This window comes from Rousettus aegyptiacus, unplaced genomic scaffold (assembly GCF_014176215.1).
Source record: "Rousettus aegyptiacus isolate mRouAeg1 unplaced genomic scaffold, mRouAeg1.p scaffold_m13_p_13, whole genome shotgun sequence".
NCBI lineage: Eukaryota > Metazoa > Chordata > Mammalia > Chiroptera > Pteropodidae > Rousettus > Rousettus aegyptiacus.
Genome location: NW_023416288.1, coordinates 30,747,282 through 30,767,632, shown reverse-complemented (window position 1 = coordinate 30,767,632; position 20,351 = coordinate 30,747,282). Strand labels below are relative to the sequence as shown.

Sequence of the window (20,351 nt, the reverse complement as noted above, 5' to 3'; positions counted from 1 at the left end):
AAAAAGATCAGTGGTTGCCAGAGGTTACAAGGGAGGAAAGCATGAATAAGTAGAGCACAGAGGATTTTTAGGGCAATGAGACTATTCAGTATTCTATAATGGTGGGTACATGTCATTATACGTTTGCCAAAACCCACAGTGTATGCAATACCAAGTCTAAACCCTCATACGAACTATGGATTTAGAGTGATGATGCCATGTCAAAGTAAGTTCACCAATTGTAATAAAAAGACCACTCTGTGAACTTAAAACTGCTCTACAAAATAAAGACTATTAAAAAAAAATTTAAGGAATCAAAAATAAGTCATGTGTTCCTTGTTTAGATGATTTATCTTACTTTTAACCTCTATATCATACTATTGTATTAAAAGTGAACCAAAAATGCCTCTGCCCCTCAGCTATTTTCAGCAAAAGTGTAAGGAAACTGTATTCCTCCAATTCTTTATATATTAAGTGAAAAAAAAAAATAAAGGAAAGGAAAAGAAAGAAAACCTACTATCCATCAAAATGAATGTGCTACTCACTTTTTAAGGTGCAATAATTTGGCTTGGTCACTCAGTGTCCTGGAAGAAATAATTAAGTAAATGGCCCGTGTGGCCCAAAGAAGCTAACAGAGCTGCCTTTTCCATCATAAAACATACCATTTCATCCCGACAACACAGCAATTAATTTCTAATCTGAAAAACAGGAGCTGCCAGCGTTGGCTATGTTGTTCCTTTCAGATATGCTGCTGATGACTCAGAATTACAGTTTTTTAGTCAACTTACCGATATTCAATTTTAAACTCTTCACTGAGTTTAGAAGAAATGGAAAATGTGAAGAGATCTGTTTTTCTAAGCTTCCCACTCCATTCCTCTAATGTCCCACGTGATAATTTTCTGCTTTTAGGTCTCTATTTAATTGACTAGTTTTAAGGAGTAGCAGCCATCCCTGAGCTCTGATCTTAGCTAATGCAACTTCGGACACGTAACTTGAGTTTTTGAGGCCTCAAGTGGACTCAATGAGTTATTTGGTTATTTTCAAATTTAAAATTATCATAAAGTCATATTAAACTCGGAGGATTATTTCTTGAATAACATTCCATGCCTTTTCAGGTGATTCATTTCATCTCATTCTTCAGGTCTGTGTCATGCCCTCCAGAAAGAACTCCCCTGACTGCCAATCTATAGTATCACGTACATAAATACACACACACATGCAGATACAGATACATACCAAGGGACATGTGCTCACGTGCGTGCACGCGCGCACACACACACACACTTAATTGCCAAGACCAACTACTATGGGCACTTTTCCTTCATGGCACCCATCTAAATATGTAATTATGTTGTTTACCTGTTTACTTATTTCTTTTCTGTCTCTCCTACAGAAATTTAAGTTCCCTGAAGGCTAAGATACCTATCTTATCCACAGATGTATTGCTGGTACAGTGCCTGGCTCATAAAAGTGCCTGGCTCATAAAAGGTCCTCAAATGTTTATTAAATGCATGAAATAAACATAAAACTGCATATATTATAAAAACAAAATTTAAATCTCAATCTATGAGGAATCTATGTCCGCAATATGCATCTGTGGATGTGTATAGATGTGTACAAAACATTAAAAGTATTATAACTGTTTACTGAACAATCTCTATGTGTCAGCACTAAAGAAATGTTCTAGATTAATTAAGTAATTAATTAATCCTAAAATTGCAGTGTGCCACCATAATCAGGTGAACCAAAACAAAATTTTAAAGACTAAGCTGTAATCAAATCATGTTTCCTTAATTTCAGCTTAAGTTCCTTAACATGAAGTCATTAATTATTATCTTTGTTTCCTTTCATGTACATCATGGTATAAATATGAACAAAAATTTACAAGATACTTGATTAGATATCTTATATTAACTCCAGTGTAAATGGCCATTCTCTTTGGTTGCATGTATTTAAGGCTAAAAATCCATACTCGCATTTTTAAATTATCTAATAAAAATTTTAAAAATTGATAATGTACTCATAAATGAGCAAACCAAAAATATCAAGGGGCCAAAGGTAATCTCCGCAACTATATGCAGACAATTACTATAAAACCATCAACATTATGTAACTTTACACTCTGAATTTATTCTCACGTAGAGGAAAACAAAAGGAAAAAATGTAACAGTGAAATGATGTTATAAAGCAGAAGGCACTCATTAATTCACTGATTTTTCAGCCCACCACTAAACTGATCAATAGCTGAACATACAGATTCACTGGTTGCTTTATGTGCACTTTTTAAAAAATCATTAAAATATTTTTATTGCCTTATATATCAGTACCATTTTGTAGAGTAAAGAAAAGACACTTGGGTTCTCATACTTTTCATATCATCTTTCACAGAAACAAATTTCTTTCTATCCTATTTTTGCTTCCAATGAGAACGCAGCTGTCTTTTATTAGAGATGTTTAATTTACCAACTCCATATATGAGAAATTTTACATGCTTAACAGAAGATTTTAATACAATTTTAGCTCCTGCTCAAGATAAATCAAACTCAGACTGACAAATAAGCAACTGTATCTGCAAGAAGTGGGGGGTTGTCTGATTTAAAAATCCAAGAAACTTAGAAAGCCCTCAATCTTAGGTTACATGGAATATACATTTTATTCAGCAAGACATGATAGATGCTTTATTGCAGCGCTGTTCTTTTTTAAATTCAGTAGATGCAACTGAGAATAATCTAAAGCTATGGTATATTAATAAAATTAGCCAGAAGTGGCGAAAGAAAAACTAGTAATATAAGTAGTACAATTTATCAGTTGCTTTAGACATTTTACATAAACATTTTCTAATATTAAACACCTTACCTGGTTCCCTTGTTTTCTTATTTCTCTTCTATTATACTTGGTGCCAAGCTTTTTTTTGTACGCTCCAAACATTTTCCTGATTATTACCGTGCATGATTGTGTATAAATGCAAAGCAGTTTAAGATTATGCAGGGGGAAATTGTTGATGCATGTATTTCACTTCATAGACCTAACTTATTACCATCCTGCTGCTTGATGAAAAATTCAGAGTATTTGTTGGAATAGCTTTGTTCTTCAATGGGGTTATTTTTTACTTTTGCCTTTCCACATCAATTACCCATAATAATATTGTGCCCTCCTGGTTGTATAAAGGTGTATTAATCTAATCCCCTATGATAACCTATTTTACATTCCTTTTTAAAAAATCACTGGTAAAACTTTCTGTTTAAAAAAAAATACATTTGGTAGGTAACATAGTAATAACTGATTTAGGCAAAAATTATCAGTAAATGTTACAACCTCTGGGCAAAAGTTGAAGGATAGGATCCAAGTATCTTCTCTTGACCTACATATTAATTATCGAAGGGAATGATATCTTTAAATAGAGACATTAGCAGACACTGCCTATAAAAGTAGTAAAGTTAGCATCGTCAGTAACGACATAAACTAATATCATGTGACATGGAGGGATAAGCTTGAGAAGGACATACCACCACATAGATAGTACTCCTGACAAAAATAGACAACCTGAATCTAAGCATGGCGAAACAATCAAACAAATTTAAGGATGTTATGCAAAATAACTGGATTGTTCTTTGAAAAATATCATTAAAACACATGGAGATTGATGGACTGGTCCAGATTAAAGGAGACTAAAGAGACACAGTATCTAAGCACAATATCTAATTCTGGATTAATGTCTACATAGGAGAAAAACGGTTTTTTGTTTTGTTTTTCTATAAAGGACATTATTAAGAATTGGAAAAATCTAAATACGAACTGTATATTAGGTAATTTGTGTTGTATTCATGTTAAATTTGATAATTAAATTTGATAAACAAGGGAAGGCCTTTACTATTAGAAAATGTTTATGTAAAATGTATAATTTGATAATTAAACTGTATTAAATTATAATTATAAAACTGATAATTAAATTGTATTAAACTAGTACACAAGACTAAGGACATATATGCTATAAATATCTAGGAGTGAAGAATCGTAGCATCTTCAATTTATTCTCAAAGAATTCAGCATGATAGATACATACATACATAGATACATAGATGACAATGTACACATATCACAAAGATAAAACAAATGTGAGAAAAATATCAATAAATGACTCTAGTTTCTAAAATTCTGTAAAGTTTTCTGTAACTTTTCTGAAGGTTTTAAATTTTTCAAAATTAAAAAGTGAAACTAAGAATTTCTGCAAATCACAGTGACGAATTCATTGATTCTCTTAAAGAAAAGGAGAAAAACAAGGTTAATAAAAACTAAGTATTCTACAATTGAGTGGACTTGATACCCTTCCTTCAACATTAAACTATATTGTCAATATTGAACATTTTTAATGTGTTTACTTTCCTGTACAAGCTTAAGAATTTTACATTTGTTCAGTATGGTATATATTATATGTCTACCAGTCTAAATTAAGGTACCTTCTTACCTGCTGAGGTTCCTCATTTACTTCCACCATAAGTAGGCAGTTACAGATTGTACTTTAGAGTCACAAACGTGAACATCTGAGACACTTTTCATATTTTATTTTCTCACTTATAACTCAATTTAAACGTTTTCAAAACAACGTTTTCTTTCACAAAGGAAAGCACGACTTCAAAAATAATAAATTTAAATATAAAAATAATGAATTTAAATATAAAGATAAAATTAAATATAAAGATAAAATTTGGTTATCAATTTAATATCTTTACAGAATCTTCTTTCACCCCTACCCATCCATTTCTCAATCTCAATTGCATATGTGTATTTTATAGAATTTTAACATAATTATATTCTATTCACTTAGAGGGAAGCCAATGACAATTCCTGGTCTGTTTTATTCTTCTACCTTTAATCTTCATTTTGATATAAGATTCCAAAGAATCTATTTCTTCACTTTTTCCCTCAAGTCCAACTACTGTAATTTCTTTGCTAACATTCCTTTAAATCCCTACAAATTGCCTTAATTATGAAAAGCAAATATTTTATCCTAGGAAAATCTCTGTTGTTTTCTTCTTTTGCATTTCGGGGTCAATAAAGAATAGATGAGAAATATGCAAAGGGAATTACAATATGCTCTCTCTTACTGAGAGCCAATTATTATACTAGGATGTTTTACCTGGTAAAGGCAAGGGGAAAGGACTTCAGTTTGAGCAGGTTTCATTATAAAGATGGACACTACCTCAAATAGTAATACTCTTGCAATTAGGAAACTGAATGAATGACCGGTAGACCCCAAAAAACATACACTTCTCTATAGACTCCAATAATCTGAAATTTGAAAAGAGATCCAATAAGCAATCCTTAGCAACGCTACAACGTAAAAGCTTTCCTGTTACACTAAGCAGTCCATCCTCCCTAGATCTTTCTTAAAAAGTATTTTTAATTCTCTTAATGCTAATTTTTATGTTTTTAAAAAAGATAATGACACAATCCAAGAAAAGCTATTAGCACAGTGTCTAGCATATGATCAACATCCTGCTAATGTCAGATACTAATTTTTGTAATTTTTCACTCTGTGTTAGCCTACCCTCAGAAGCATTTTTCTTTCCACCTCCTTGCATTTGTGATAGTTCAAGCTCCAAATGCACATTGCAGAAATCTATGTGGTCCTGATAGTCAGCAAGTTTCTTTTTATCAAATTTAAAGCCATTACTTGGATTTTCCACGAGTATCAGCTAGCTACGTAACCAGTCACTGAAAACTTGCAATTTGAGCAAACTCCATGGCCTTTTTAGCAGGCTGGAAACTCTTTTACTCATATAAATCCTCTAGAATCTTGGCAGATTTTCTATGTGTCAGATTATAGTCTACTCTATTTAGCATAGGACTAGTAGATTGTTGTAGTAATAGCTCCAAGATGTTCGCATCTTTCTGAATTCATCACACCCACAATATAAGCCCTTGGATAAATCCCTCCCACATTTATTCTGGTTTGGACTCGGCCATGTGATTTGCTTTAACCAATGTGACGACAGTAAATGTGACATAGGAGAGACCTGAAAAGTGCTTGCACATTTGGGCTTGCCCTCTCTGGCTGATCTTAGAAGCTTGCCATCATCACTGTGTGAGCAAGCCTAGGTTTGCCAGCTTGATAATAAGAGACATGTGGCTCAGTCCCCTTGTGCCCCTCTCTGCAGCTAGCTGACACCTGAAGTTGAGCTTCCTCTCTGTCACACATCACAGGCACATGAGTGATCCCAGCCAAGACCAGTGAAGTTCTGCCCTACTGAGCCCAGTTCAGATTTGCCAGTACATGAGTCATGGGTCATGAATGACACAAACGATTGTTTTAAGCTAGAGTTTTGGGATGCTTTGTTTTGCAGCAACAGTAGCTGATAAAGAAATTAGTGCATAGGAGTGGGTATTTCTGTAATTAAAAACCAAAAACATGGCATTAGCTTTGGAATAGGTGGCTGGTAGAGGCTGGAAAAGCTGCACAAAAACTTCATGAAAACTGTGAGCAGAGGCTATAAAGGTTATAAGGAAAGTGCTACAGCAAGCTAGAAAAACAGTGACCTGAGTTAAGTAGTTAAATAGTAAAAATGTTGCCTGTAGTAACTAATAAACTCATAAACTAGTTTAGCTAGGGAGATTGCCTCACAGAAAGTTACTCTCATCAACTGGCTTCTTTTCGTTGCCTATGATATGGTACTAGGAAGGAGAGATGAGCTCAAGAAAAGTATGTTTATAAATAGAATTGAGGGGAAATGTAGAGGGACCAGAACATACTGAAGAAAGTAAACTGCTCCTTACCTCTAATCTCCTCAGTCAGCAAAAACTGTCAAAGTAATAATATGCTTCAGGATAAAGATCAAATCAAAGTGTAACTATAAGTCCCTTTGCTAAGAACCCTAAAAATGTTAAGGACATACATAGTAGACACTCTTAAACGACAACAACAACAACAACAACAATGACAACAACAACAACAACAAAAAGGCTTTTAAAATTTTTAAGAGTATTTTCCCCCACAGCCTGACATACCCAAGTAAAAAGAAGCCCGTCTCAATGAGAATTGTGTATGTGGCTTCTGGACCTGAATCAGATTCATAGGAAGCTGTCAAAATGTGAAAGTCAATTGTATGTCCTGATTAAAGCATCGCCTTCTTGAATTGAAAGAGACCACATCAGCTCAAAACAAAGATGCCTCTGGTCCCCAACAGTCTACAGGAATGAAGACTGAGGAAGATATTTAGCCGTATATACAAGCCATTTCTCATAAATAAGGAATGACATCTCAGAGGACAGAACCAAAAACTATGAAGAATAATGGACTAAGGTACCACTCCCAGAGAGCTGTAGAAAACAACAGACTAAAAAAAACATTCTCAGGAAGAGGAGTCCCAGCCTAATCAAGGAAAATTCCTGACCCTAGATTATGGGGATCAGGTAACACACACCTAAGTGGATTTCAGAATTTCTACAAACTGCTATGTGCCTTAATCTTCTCCTTTAAAATGGTTCTCTCTACTGTAGTTATCATGTTCTTATCTTATCACTGCATGTTATAACTTATCTTTTCAGTATAACTGGATCAAGAGGAACTGCATCCAAAAAGTCACTTCTAAATATAATTATAAATCAAGAAATCCTGGACTTTGAGACTGATGTTGTGACTGGAAGGAATCTAGGGGATCTTAGAAAGGAGGAAATGTATTTTGCACTTGGGAGGAATACAAATCACCAGAGCAGAGGCCTTCTGTGGTAAGTTGTGGCAGTAATAGATTCTAATTGTTCACACTTGCCCGTATCCATACCTTAGCTAATCTTCTCACACTCTGGAATTGGCCATGTGACTTGTTTCAGCCAACTGAGACAATAGCAAAAGGGAGCCAGCAGAACCTTGGAACATACTCATACGTTGGAGCTTGCCTGTTTTGGCTGCTCTTAGAACCACCATGTGAACAAGCACAGGCTAGCCTCTTGGATGATGAAAGACACATGATCCAATCACCTCACTTGCCCCAGCCAATAGCCAGGAACCTCTAGAGACACAGCCAACTAGATGACCAACAGCTGACCACAGATAGAGTGAAACTAGTCAAAAACCACCCACTTGAGCCCATCCCAATTGCCATCCAACAAACAAACGGTAAGCCAATAGTTTTTTAAACCACTAAATTTGTGTAGTGTATAAGAAAGTAGCAAAAAATAATGTTCTAGTTCACATTCAGTGAATTCAGGCCTCCCCCTGGTTTTGCACAGACTATAAAAAGAATGGTTTTTACATTGTAAATAGTTGGGGGGAAAAAATCAAAAGAATATTTTATGACACGTAAAAGTTATATGAAATTCAAATTTCAGTGTCCATAAATAAATCTTATTGGACCACAACCACAAGCATTTGTTTATATGTTATCTCTAGCTGCTTTTGCACTTCAATGATGAAGCTGAATAGTTAGGACAGAGACTACATTGCTTGCAAAGCCTAAATTATTTACTATCTGGCCCTTTACAGAAAAATTTTGATGATTCCTGTTCTAGCTATAGTTCATAGTTGTTTACTTGTGGTTAAAAATAGCACAGCTGAAATTTGGCATTAAGAAGCAAAGTGGGTGTTCCATGTCTTGGCAGCCCAGACACAAGCTTCAGGCTACCATCCACACCCATGTGAGGGAGGCCACCATATTTGGAGTTCGGTGAGATCCTATCGGAAGAGCAAGGGTGCACCACAAATGACCAAGACCTTTCAGCTGTGAAGGAAAAAGTAGAAAGAGAAAAGGAAACAAGGCACAAATGGCGTAAGAGCCCATGAGAGGAATCTGTTCGCTGTCACTAGCTCTTGACCCCCTCTACGGCATTGTGGCTAAAGCAACTCAAGTATCAGCAGAACTCCAACTTCACAGTTATCTACTGCAAGAGGAAATCTAAGTTTACATCAAAACAAGCAAGCAACTAAGATGTCTAATCTCGCTATAAATATTCTGCAAGTACAGGCATAGTGAAAGAGAAGACAGTGGATAGGAAACAAATGACAAACCTGACTTTCATGGTCTTATCTTATTATTTTCATGGTAGTGTCTCTGCTGACTCATTTTCCCTCACGTTCTCTTTTTCCCTGACTCTTCTTTCTGACTGCCCCAATAAAGCAAAACTGATTAGTAAAATTCATTAAATGTAAGTTTGACCAGAAGAAATGAAGAAGAAAGAAACCAGAATATTTACCAGTGGGTGCTCTATGTCCTTTCATACTACCACGGGTCTCTGACAAACCACTATATTAGGTATGTAAGTGAGAGCCAGCAAGAAAGAATAGGTAGACATAAAATTAGAGATAGAAAGAGGAGATGAGGCCACGGCCATGCTACCCTGAGCAAGCCGGATCCCGTCTGATCTTGTAAGCAGGGTGGAGCCTGGTTAGTACTTAGATGGGAGACCACCTAGGAAGACTAGGTGCTGTAGGCATAAAGAATAAAAAAAATAAGGGATTGTAAACTGACAAGGTCCTTGTAATCTGTGAGGGCAACCAAGGGTTGCTTCGCCTAAAAAAAAAAAAAAAAAATTTAAATAAAAATAAAGAAATAAAAAGAAAGAAGAGATGAGACAGACAGGACCGGGGTGAGTGGGGGGGAGGGGGGCTGGAAGACTTATTTCAACCTCTTTACACATGACCAGAAATCATCCGAAGGAATTTCAGCATTCGGGAGGGCAGGAATGTCATTCTCTATATTCCCCATTTTGGGAACTGCCTCCTCCCCATAAGTACAGCATAATGGCTACAAATCAGGACCAAAGTTACCAGGAACTTTTAGGTGCATTGGCCGCTTTAGTACCTGCTATGTCTTTTAATTAGTACGGAACACCTGGAAAAGAGAGTGATAAGCTTTTTATTAACATTCCCACACTTGCCTTACCTTAAATTAGAGTTGTCTGCTTATTCCTAATAGACTAAGATGGGAGAGTAGAGGCAGTATGCCTCCGTGCCTGCAATCAGGGGCATATTCATAGCAAATTAAAAAAAAACAACAACAAAAGTGAAGAAAAACGAGTCTGCTTTGTATTTTCACCATGCACAGAAAACTCTATATGATGTCCAGGAGAAAATACTCCTTCCTAGCCGAGAGAACTTCCGGGCTACATCTGTCCTCTTCCTACACCGCTGCTTCTTTTAAACAACACTCTAAAAGGTTTCCACTCTCTTCACATCCATTAATACGTTAAAGTTAACCTCACACATACATCCGCAACCATAAACAGATATTAACACTTCAAAAGCATAGGCCAACAACTGACTTTTATTTGTGGGGTGGCTGAGAGAGGAGTTGCACAATAGATGCCACAACAAATTTTTAAAATTCTTTCCCTCCCATTCCCAATACCTTTTCTTTTTCTTTCAAATCCCTCAGAGTCTCTTCCCTCTTCTAGTCATCGAAATCTTCCTTCTGATCCCTCATTTAGTTTCTGTCCGTTTCTTGTTTTAAAAAAAATTATCTAATTTATATCTTCACCCCTTAGCCCCACCGCAAAACAAATCATAAACATGTTCCTAAAAAGGCCTGAGGTAGGAGGAGGATATAAATAACTAATACTAATTTAACACATCTAGTTGATAAAATGATAATAATGTGAACTATAACACCTATTTAAATATATTGTTAAAAAATACAAAAGTAATGAAATGTAAATGGGAGTATTTTCTAAAGGTATTTCTTTTTACTGACATTACACCTTCTACTATGAAGATGAAATATATTTCACGTATATTCATTTAGCATTTGTGGCTTTTAATTTTATAACATCTATATCAAGGGAAAATTCTCGATAAATTAAAAGAAAGAAGGCTTGCATCTCAAGACTATATATGCTATCTAAAGTGCTTACCCCAGAGTGTGTTTTTCTATAGCATCCCTCTTTGTAAAGCTGCTTAGTGAAATTCTCTAATAGTGAAGTGGAATAAAAGGCCTAAATTGCTTCAGCACAATTCAGCAAGGTTTCACTCCACTTATTGAAGTATACTTTTACCTACAAGCATGTGCCACTGTTAAGTGATGCACTTATCACACACCGCATGGTGAAAAGTACTTGTACTGAAATGCTCCTTCTCTGCGAATCCAGAGAGCAAGAATGAGAAGCGAAAGTGTGTTCCTTTCCTAGAGACTAAAATGACTGCAAAACTCTGCTGGACGAAGTTTAGCCTCTCCCTGATTATGCTTCCCCCAGCAAAAGGCTAAAAAAAAGAAAGGGAAAAAATAGTAGAATAAAAACAGTTTTGTCAGTTTCCATTCATTGTCCCTTGGCCTATTTTCAAGACAAAGAACTAAATATCAATTCTAGATTATAGAAGAAGTAGCTGACCTATTCAAAAATGTCTTATCCTTTGTAGTACATGCTAAATAGAATTCTCATAAAGTGTCATGTATGTATATCTATGTTATTTTAGAATCGACTCTAGAAGTACCAAATGTAAGTGATCTTCCAGAAGCTAAATTTAAACCCCATTCTCTTATCTATGAAAGGACTAAAATTATGTTCCTGTTCTGTAGACTTTTCATCAAGGGACAATCAGAAATATGTTTTTTTCCCACACAATTACATGCACGGAAGATACTATACAGAATACCTTGATATTCTAGAACTTTGGTTTCCCAGCTTTTTGGATAGCACATTCCATCAACAAAAAATGTTCAAGCATGAACTGCAAATAGTCATTTATTTATTTACTTTTAAATTTTATATATATGTACTATGATATTATATACATCTAAAGCATTAAAATAAGAAATTTTACAGAATAAGATAATGAAGAATAAAATAGTTGAAAATATTTGATTGGTCAATAGTATTTTTGAAAAACATGATTCTCACTAAACATAATATTAAGTAAATTATTGATATAATAATATGCTTCAAATTTTCAAATCCTTTTGACAGAATTCGAAAGTCTGCTTCTAAATTCAGTTTCTTTCGATACATAGTTTTTATAAGTGTAATTGGGAGTTCATCATTTGGCTGCACTTACTAAAGTGGGAAAAAAACATATTTCTGATTGTCCTTTGATGAAAAGTCTACAGAACAGGAACATAATTTTAGGCCTTTCATGATGCTCATTTTTCAATCCCACCCAAAAATTATATGAAGTTTTTTGGCAAAATTCAGCTAGTAAATTTCTGTCTTCTTTCATTTCCAATAGTGTTACAAACTATTCATAAATATGTTCAAACACATGGAAACATTCAAGTTGGAAGATTTTTAAACAAATTTTTTGTTTCCAAATTTTTAAAGTGTGACAAAATAAGCACTTTCTTATGCAACACATCCTTTTATGCAGTATTATATAACAGTGGAAACATTTATCAATATGTTTTTTAAATGCTCCTTAAAAAAGAAAACAAGAATTTTTGCATGAATTGTGAAAACTGCCTCTATTTTGTTGATACAGAGTGAGTATGTGTTCATGTTGGTTTTCTGCTAGGTAGCATTCTACTCATAGTTATCACAGAAAGGTCAGTAGATTTGGAAACTTTTATTTATTAAAAAAATAAATGCACTATTTATCTTCAGTTTGACAACTCCTCCAAGTGTTTTGTCTCGAAATAACCACTAAGCTTCTGTAAGGCATGGTCACTACCCATCTTAGTATTAAACACTGTGAAGATTCTATTATTTAGGATCGCACACAATCCATAAATCTGCTTTTGAGAGACACGTGTAAACTGCAATGCTCTAAAGGAAATGAAAGAAGACAATGGCAACTCCTGGTGTTAGAAGGTCCCTTCCATTCAAAGAATAGCATGCCCTATGAGTCACGTGAACACCTAATATACGGGATATGAATAGTCAAGTTTACTTTATAATTTTTTAAACCAAGACAAAGATAAACAAAAATTCTAATATTTTATTCATACTTGACAACAAATTTCTTGAACACTCCTTAGGTATGCTTTGGAATAAGGGTCCTGGACAGTGGTTCTGAAAATACTACCTGGAATATGAATTACTCCAGGATCTTGTTAAAATAGCCTCATCCAAATCTATTGAGTCAGAAATTCTGTGGAAGATGCCCCAGTATTAGTATTACTAATAAGCAGGTTGTTTCAGCTATTTATTGCTATATAACCAGCCATCTCAAAATATCATGGCTTAAAATAATGATTGGGGTTTTTTTCTTACAATTCTGTGGACTGGCTAGACTTGAGCGCCACAGGGTATCAGCTGATTTCCCTCATATAGCTGCATTTAGCTGGAGCTCTACTGGGCTGAATTATCCACAGAGGTCTCCACAGTATGGGGCATTGGTGCTGACCTACAGTGAGGCATGCCAGTCTTCCTCCATGCGGCATCTCTCTCTCTCCCTCACCATTCAGTAGGCTATCCTGAGCTTGCTGACATGGCAGCTGGTTTCCAAGACCACGGAAGTAAAAATTGCTGTGTCTCTTAAGGGCTACTCTCAGAATTGACTCAGAGACTCTTCTGCTGTATTCTACTGGTCAACAAAAGTCACATGAACTGCCCAGATTCAAGGAAAAGGGGAACAAGACTCCACCTTTTGATGAAAGGAGCAGTAAGCATGTACAGAGACAGAACTGTGGGCAGCCACCATTGGAGATAAGTTTTTACACAAAAATCTCAGTTAAAATTTGAGAATAGCTCCTATAAGGTGATAAACCCAGCAGAGACTGTTAGAGTTAACCAAAGAGCAGTTTTCGGCATTTGTAGTTGTTACATAGCTTTTGAATCAAACCATCTATTACTGGTAAGAGTAACGACCCTAGACACACACACACACACACACACACACACACACACACACACACACACAGAGTCTCCTATTAGATGTTTCTCTAGAAAACCCTTACTAATACTAATATTTAATATCACTCCTACTGGCATATAATTTCTGTGCTTACCGAAAGGGTCTTACCAACATACAATTAATATCATTACCTAAGGGATAGCAATGACACAAAGAGCACTCAAATTGAAGTAATCAGAAGACTTGGATTCTACACAAGACCTTGGGAAAATCAGTTTACCTCCACACTCAATATTTAACATCCAACCAATCTTTATGTGTTTAGAATAATTTATTATTCTAAATAAAAACTTTCTCCTAGTCTGATTTGTGTGTGACCCTCCAGAACACAGTTTTGCTTACATTTTTGAGGAACTCAATACAGTTACTGATCTCTTCTGACTTCCTCAAAAGAGCTCTCGCTGTAGGTTAGTGTTTATATTGGAAAGAGGCATGGCATTTTAAAGGTATAGCATTGGGGAGCAAAGCACTGTCATTAGCATGAAATAACATTAATCTCTAATATGAGATTCGAAAAGCATAGTCTGGGTAGAGATTCCAGTGAATCTTAGCTGAAATACCCAGTCTTCAGCATTGTCAGTTTTGTACTGACTAAAGAGTCATTTGGCTACATGTGATTTTTATGCATCTGTCAACTAAGTCAGAGCTCCAAATGAAAAATCTGGCATCTAGAAACATTATGGGGATTTGTGAGTCCCCTTAGAGAATTTTGGGTCCATAAACCAATGAAAGATTACTATGACACATAAATAGAGTATTTTCATCCGTGACAGATATGATCTTACTCTGGTATTCTTTGTGTCATGTTGTAGGAAAGCCATACTCACTGTTCTCAAAACAGCTTTAGAAAATGTAAAAAGATGAGCAACAATATTAAATATGGAACAAACCTATAGAATAAAAGACTGAACCACATTTGGGAAGACCTAAATCCAATCTCTGTGAACACCACTAATTTTAGTCTTTGAGTTAGTCCTACTGTAAGTGCTTTACATTTCAAAATCACTGAAACAGTTAAGATCTCATTCATTCTTCCAGAAACCTGTGACACAGTTTTACCAGTAAGAAAACCAAGACTTAGAGTTTGTAACTTACCTAAAGTCGCACAGGTGACAAAGATGCCTCTATCCAAATCCAAGTATTCTTTCATTGTGTCATAAAATCTCTTCAATCTATAAAATGAGAACACAGCAAATCCTTATTAATTTTTTGGTCTTGTTTATTCATTCAGAAAATATTCTTTATAACTTGGATGGATCAAAACATGGGTATATAAAAAAGAAGAATTTATGTGTCTTTAGAAGACAAAGCAAAGATTTCAAGGGAAATATTTAATGCCTTCTAGAAAGCACATTAGTACTGAGCACTGCAGAAGCACTCCCGAATGTGGCAGTACAGGTCCGACATGCACCAGACTTTGGGAACATGTTTTAGGGAATTTTTTTGAGGTCTTTCTAAAAATTGTCAAGGAATTATCTACATGATGACAATAACATATATATAAGTGCCTGAAATACTATCACATATTTTCTTATCTATTTTTGGAAGCAGAGCTATATGGAAATAATATGTTAGCCTTTTATATAAATAATGCATATAATTATAAGATTTAATGATATCATACTCCCCCCCTTTCATTTGAATTGAGATATCTGAAATGTTGTCCACCTTCTACCTTGTCCAAACTCTTGGTCAGTGAACTGACTTGAAATTCAAGCTCCCAGGGTCTGTAACCAACAGGCGAAGCCTGTCACCCTGAATGAGATCAAACTGATACCAGCTACAAACTTTCGTACCCTATACAGCTCAGTTGGCATAGCCACCACTCCTGTGTTCTCTTCACAGTGCATTTGTAGCTGCTGTGATTTGGACCACCACAAAGAAACATCAGAGCTAGCAACCACAATACCCATGAATTAAGAGAAGGTGAGAGCTGAGTGGAGAGTTAGCTTCTCAGTGGCTAGCGAACCCTGTTTTCCCTGTGCAGAGGAGTGTTAAATGATGACGTCTCTTTAGAAACTCTGTAAGTATATCCTGGGCTCTATGAAGATGGGCTAAGTCTCTGTACAAGTCTGAATATTCTGAAGGAGCAAATCAGCGTTTTAAAGAATGAGCAAACACTAGTATTTTGAAGAAATTTTACATTTGTTGAATGAAAATTTTTTTCTATATAGATTTTCTATTTTTTTCTGGAAATACTTCCACAAAGCGATGATATATGAAAAATACATTTTTTAAAAGTTTAAGTTTTTAAGTTAAATAACTGAAAATAAAATCTTCTCATTGGATCTACTGGGAACTTGATTTTAGTCCTTTTGCTATTTAACAAACATTGACACAGTGTAGCAGTGACATACCGCTAACAGCAAAGTGCTTGTGGCTTTACTCTCATCTCCTCACGTCCCCCACACTAAAGACTAAAGCAACATGTTTACGACCATAAAAAGAACAAAACAAAAGCCCAGACTGAGTAGAAGAAAAGAAATGACAAAGGCCAGAGTGAAAATAAAATAGAATCTAGATAACAATATAAAGGATCAATGAAACCAAGAGTTGGTTCTCTGGGAAAATAAACAGAACTCATAAACCTTTAACCAGACTCATCAAGAAAAAAAGAGGACAGAAATAAATAAACTCAGAAATAAAAGAGGAGACATGACAACTGATACCACAGAAATACAAAGAATTATAAGAAAATACTACAACAAATTACATGCCAAAAAAAATTGACAATCTGGAAGAAATGAATAAATTCCTAGAAACGTACAAGACTGAGCCAAGAGTAAGAAAATCTGAACAGACTGACAACTGCTAACATAATTGAACCAGTAATCAAAAAACTCCCAACAAAGAAAAGCCCTGCACCAGATGGCTCCGAAGGTTAATTTTATCAAACTTCAAAGAAGAATCCAAACCTATTCTTCTCAAACTATTCCAAAAAATTCAAGAGGAAGGAAGCCTCTCAAGATCATTTTATGAGGCCAGCATTACCCTGATTCCAAAACCAGATGAAGACGTTACAAAAAAAAAAAAAATTATAGGCCTATATCCCTGATAAACATAGAGGTAAAGATTCTCAACAATATATTAGCAAACCAAATTCAGCAATAAATTAAAAAGATCACACAGCATGATCAAGTGGGATTTATTCCTAGGATGCAAGGTTGGTTCAATATCTCCAAATCAATTAACATGATATACCACATACACAAAAATGAAAAATAAAAATCATATAATATCAATAGATGCATAAAAAGCATTTAACAAAATCCAGCATCCATTTATGATAGAAATTCTCAGCAAAGTAGGCATAGAGGGCACATATCTCAACATAATAAAGGTCATAAGCGACAAACAAATAGCTAACATACTCAATGGAGAAACTCTAAAAGCATTTATTTTCCTTAAGATTATGAACAAGACAAGGATGTCCACTTTGATCACTTTTATTCAACATGGCATTGGAAGTCCTGGCCACATAAATCAAAAGGAAAGAAGATAAAAGGCATTCAAATTGGAAAGGAAAAAGTAAAACAGTCGTGTTTTCAGATCACACAAGACTATATAGAGAGAATCCTAAATATTTCACTCAAAAACTGTTAGAACTGATAAATTTAGTAAAGTAACAAGATACAAAATTAATATTCAGAAATTGGTTGTATTTTTATATACCAATAACAAGCTATTGGAAAGGAAAATTAAGAAAACAATCCCATTTACAATTGCATCAAAAAAATACCTAGAAATAAATTTAATGAAGGAGGTAAAAGACCTCTACTCGGAAAATTATAAGACATTGAAGAAGATAAAAATACGTGGAAGCAAATACCATGTTCGTAAATAGAATTAATATCATTAAAATGTCCATACTACTCAAAGAAACCTGTAGATTCAATGCAATCCTTATCAAAATACCAATGGCATTTTTCACAGAACCAGAACAAATAATTCTAAAATTCATATGGAAACACAAAAAACCCTGAATAGCAACAGCAATCCTAGAAAGAACAAAGTTGAAGGTATCACACTACCTAATATCAAATTATACTATAAGGCTATAGTAATCAAAACAGTATGGTACTGGCATAAAAACAGACACATAGATCAATGGAACAGAATAGAGTCCAGAATGAACCCACACATATCTGGTCATTCAATCTATGAAAAAGGAGGCAAGAATATATAATGGGGTAAAGACAGTCTATGCAATAAATGATGTTGGGAAAACTGGACAGATATATACCAAAAAAAATGAACTGGACCACTTTCTTACTCTGTAAACAAAATAAACTCAAAATGGATTAATTCCAATGCCAATTTGTTGGACTTTTCTGATCAGATCGGTGCTGCGTGTAATCACTGCATTTAAAACAAAGTATGTGTAATACAAAGAAATGCTTATTCCAAAAGCAAAGGAAAACTTCAAGCTTTGCTGAAGCTGTTCACTATCTACCACTTTTCTTCTCTCCAAAGGGAAGCAATTTGGAGCAGTGCTTTCCCCAGCCTCCAGGCACTTTCTGGACTGTCAAGTAATAATCAACTTTGGGGGTTGGGGGTTAAGCAGAGATTGCTAGGAAGAAGAGCCAGTGGATGGCAGATGGTTGTCATCTATGTTTTTTGTCCATGTGGAACTGGAATCTTATCAAGGACAGGGCTTCAGTTCCCATGCTACAGAGATGGGTGTTGGGGGAATTAGAAAATAAGCAACAAATAGTTCTGAAAACTAGGACCAATAGAGGAGGGCATAACTGTGACTTGGGGCCACTAAACAATCTGAAGGTCATTTGGGGACACCAAATTCTAGATCTCGGAGCAGCCTGCAAGACTACCCTGATCAAGAGAAGGGTCTACAGAACCCAGGGCTGGGCTGGTGAGCATTGCACCTCTCATATGAAGGGGGATCTGAGGTTGTTTACATTATACTCGTTTAAGTTTAGATTGGTCTGGAAATGAATGGTTTGAGAAGGTAAGCTCCAATGTGACAGCTGAGAAAAGCAATGATGAGGAGTTGGCCCAGAGTTAAAGAGGGTTACTCTGGATGTGAATTATTTTTATTCTTCATTAACCACATACTTATTAGGTTCCTATTAAATCCCAGGTACTGTTTTAGAAGCTGGGGATACAGTCTTAACTAATCAAAGTTCAACGTTCATGGAGTTTAAATTCTAGTAGGGAATGCCATCAAAGAAAACGAAAGAAAAAAAAAAGATAATGACATATAATTTTCAAAGAATAATAAATGCTATGAAAAAAATAAAAGAGTGATTTGATCATAACTGGGGATGAGAGATGGGAGAACTGCCATGCTAGCTGCAGAAGACCTTTCTGAGAAGATGACTTTAGAGTTGAGACTTACCGATGGGCTGGAGCAATAGGTCTGGGAGAAATGCAAATAACTTGTGCAAAGTAGCTTGCCTATTTAAGGGAAAAAGGTGGCGTGGCTAGAGCAGAGTAAGCCAGGAGTAAATCATACAACACAAAATGAGAAAAGTAGGAGGCTGTCGCCATATCTTACCATAGGAAGGGTTGGAGGTGCTCCTAGTTCCATCTCAAATCTCAGCTGCAATACAGTCTAGGTGCTGATCAAGTACAACTCACTGCTAGTGCAGACTGCAGACCATTAAGGATAAAGTAACAGAAGTTTGCTAGATGACTGACTGCTCAAGACTTGCCAGGCCCTTGTGTGGAGCCTGTCCCATAATTACAGAGGCTCTACTTCAAAGTTGGCCTTTATTCTAATCATCTTTATCCAGAGCTATGACTCAATAAAAATATACTCTGAATGCTGTTCTTAAGAAATTTTACCTTCAGATGTAGCTTTTGCTGGGAAGTTCTCTCACAGTAATCAAAGGGTATGAGGTGCACCAGCTGCAGAGAGCAGATGTGCTGGCATCAAGATGCCACATTAATCCCCTCTGAAGGTACTCATTCCAGAGAGACATGGGGACACAGAATCAGAGGATGCACTGCCGCTAGAGTCCTCTGGCATTTTTTTGACCAGACTTCCTCAGGACTGCACAGAAGCAGAATATGAAGGAAGGCATATGTCTTCCTTGACCATCTTCACTGTTTAATGTAGTCAGAGGACTTGCATAACCACAGGGCAGTTTCTCAAATATACACTGTTCTGATTGGCAAAAATACCTAGGAGAGTTCCGGTTCTATGTGTAAGGAACTTGGAAGTTGCTACTTGGTCTTAACAGCAGCAAAAACCTGAACAGACTGAGAATTCAACAACTCTTCTTGGATACATCTGAGAGGAGAGGACATAGTGAAACTGCTGCCCCCAAGACAGCCAGGCAAATACAGGAAGTTAACAACTTCGCGGAGCAGAGACTCACAAACAGAAACCATGGCAGGAACCACTGCTGTGATTGGCAAACTGCTAGAGGCTCAGTATGCAAAGTCTGAGATTTTAAAACCCCAGGAGGGAACTCAATCATAAAAAGGGTCCCACAATACTGCGAGATTTACATCCAAGAGCTCCACTGGTTTCCACAGTAAATATCAGAGAAAAACCCCCTTGTGCTTCTGTCAGGGGAAGAGAAGAGTAAGACAGAGCACTCAGTTCTTAACAAGCTTGCACTCAGGGGAAACT

The 20,351-nt window shown here is 35.8% G+C and overlaps 1 long non-coding RNA gene across 1 annotated transcript in view; it reads right to left on the bottom strand.

The window, feature by feature from the left end:
* Positions 1-14,927, bottom strand: part of LOC107518117 — a 192,773-nt gene extending 177,846 nt beyond the window's left edge. Inside the window, exon 1 of the long non-coding RNA XR_001598741.2 lies at positions 14,849-14,927. This is a non-coding gene — a long non-coding RNA (uncharacterized LOC107518117). The remainder of the gene's footprint in view (positions 1-14,848) is intronic.
* Positions 14,928-20,351: the final 5,424 nt, after the last annotated feature.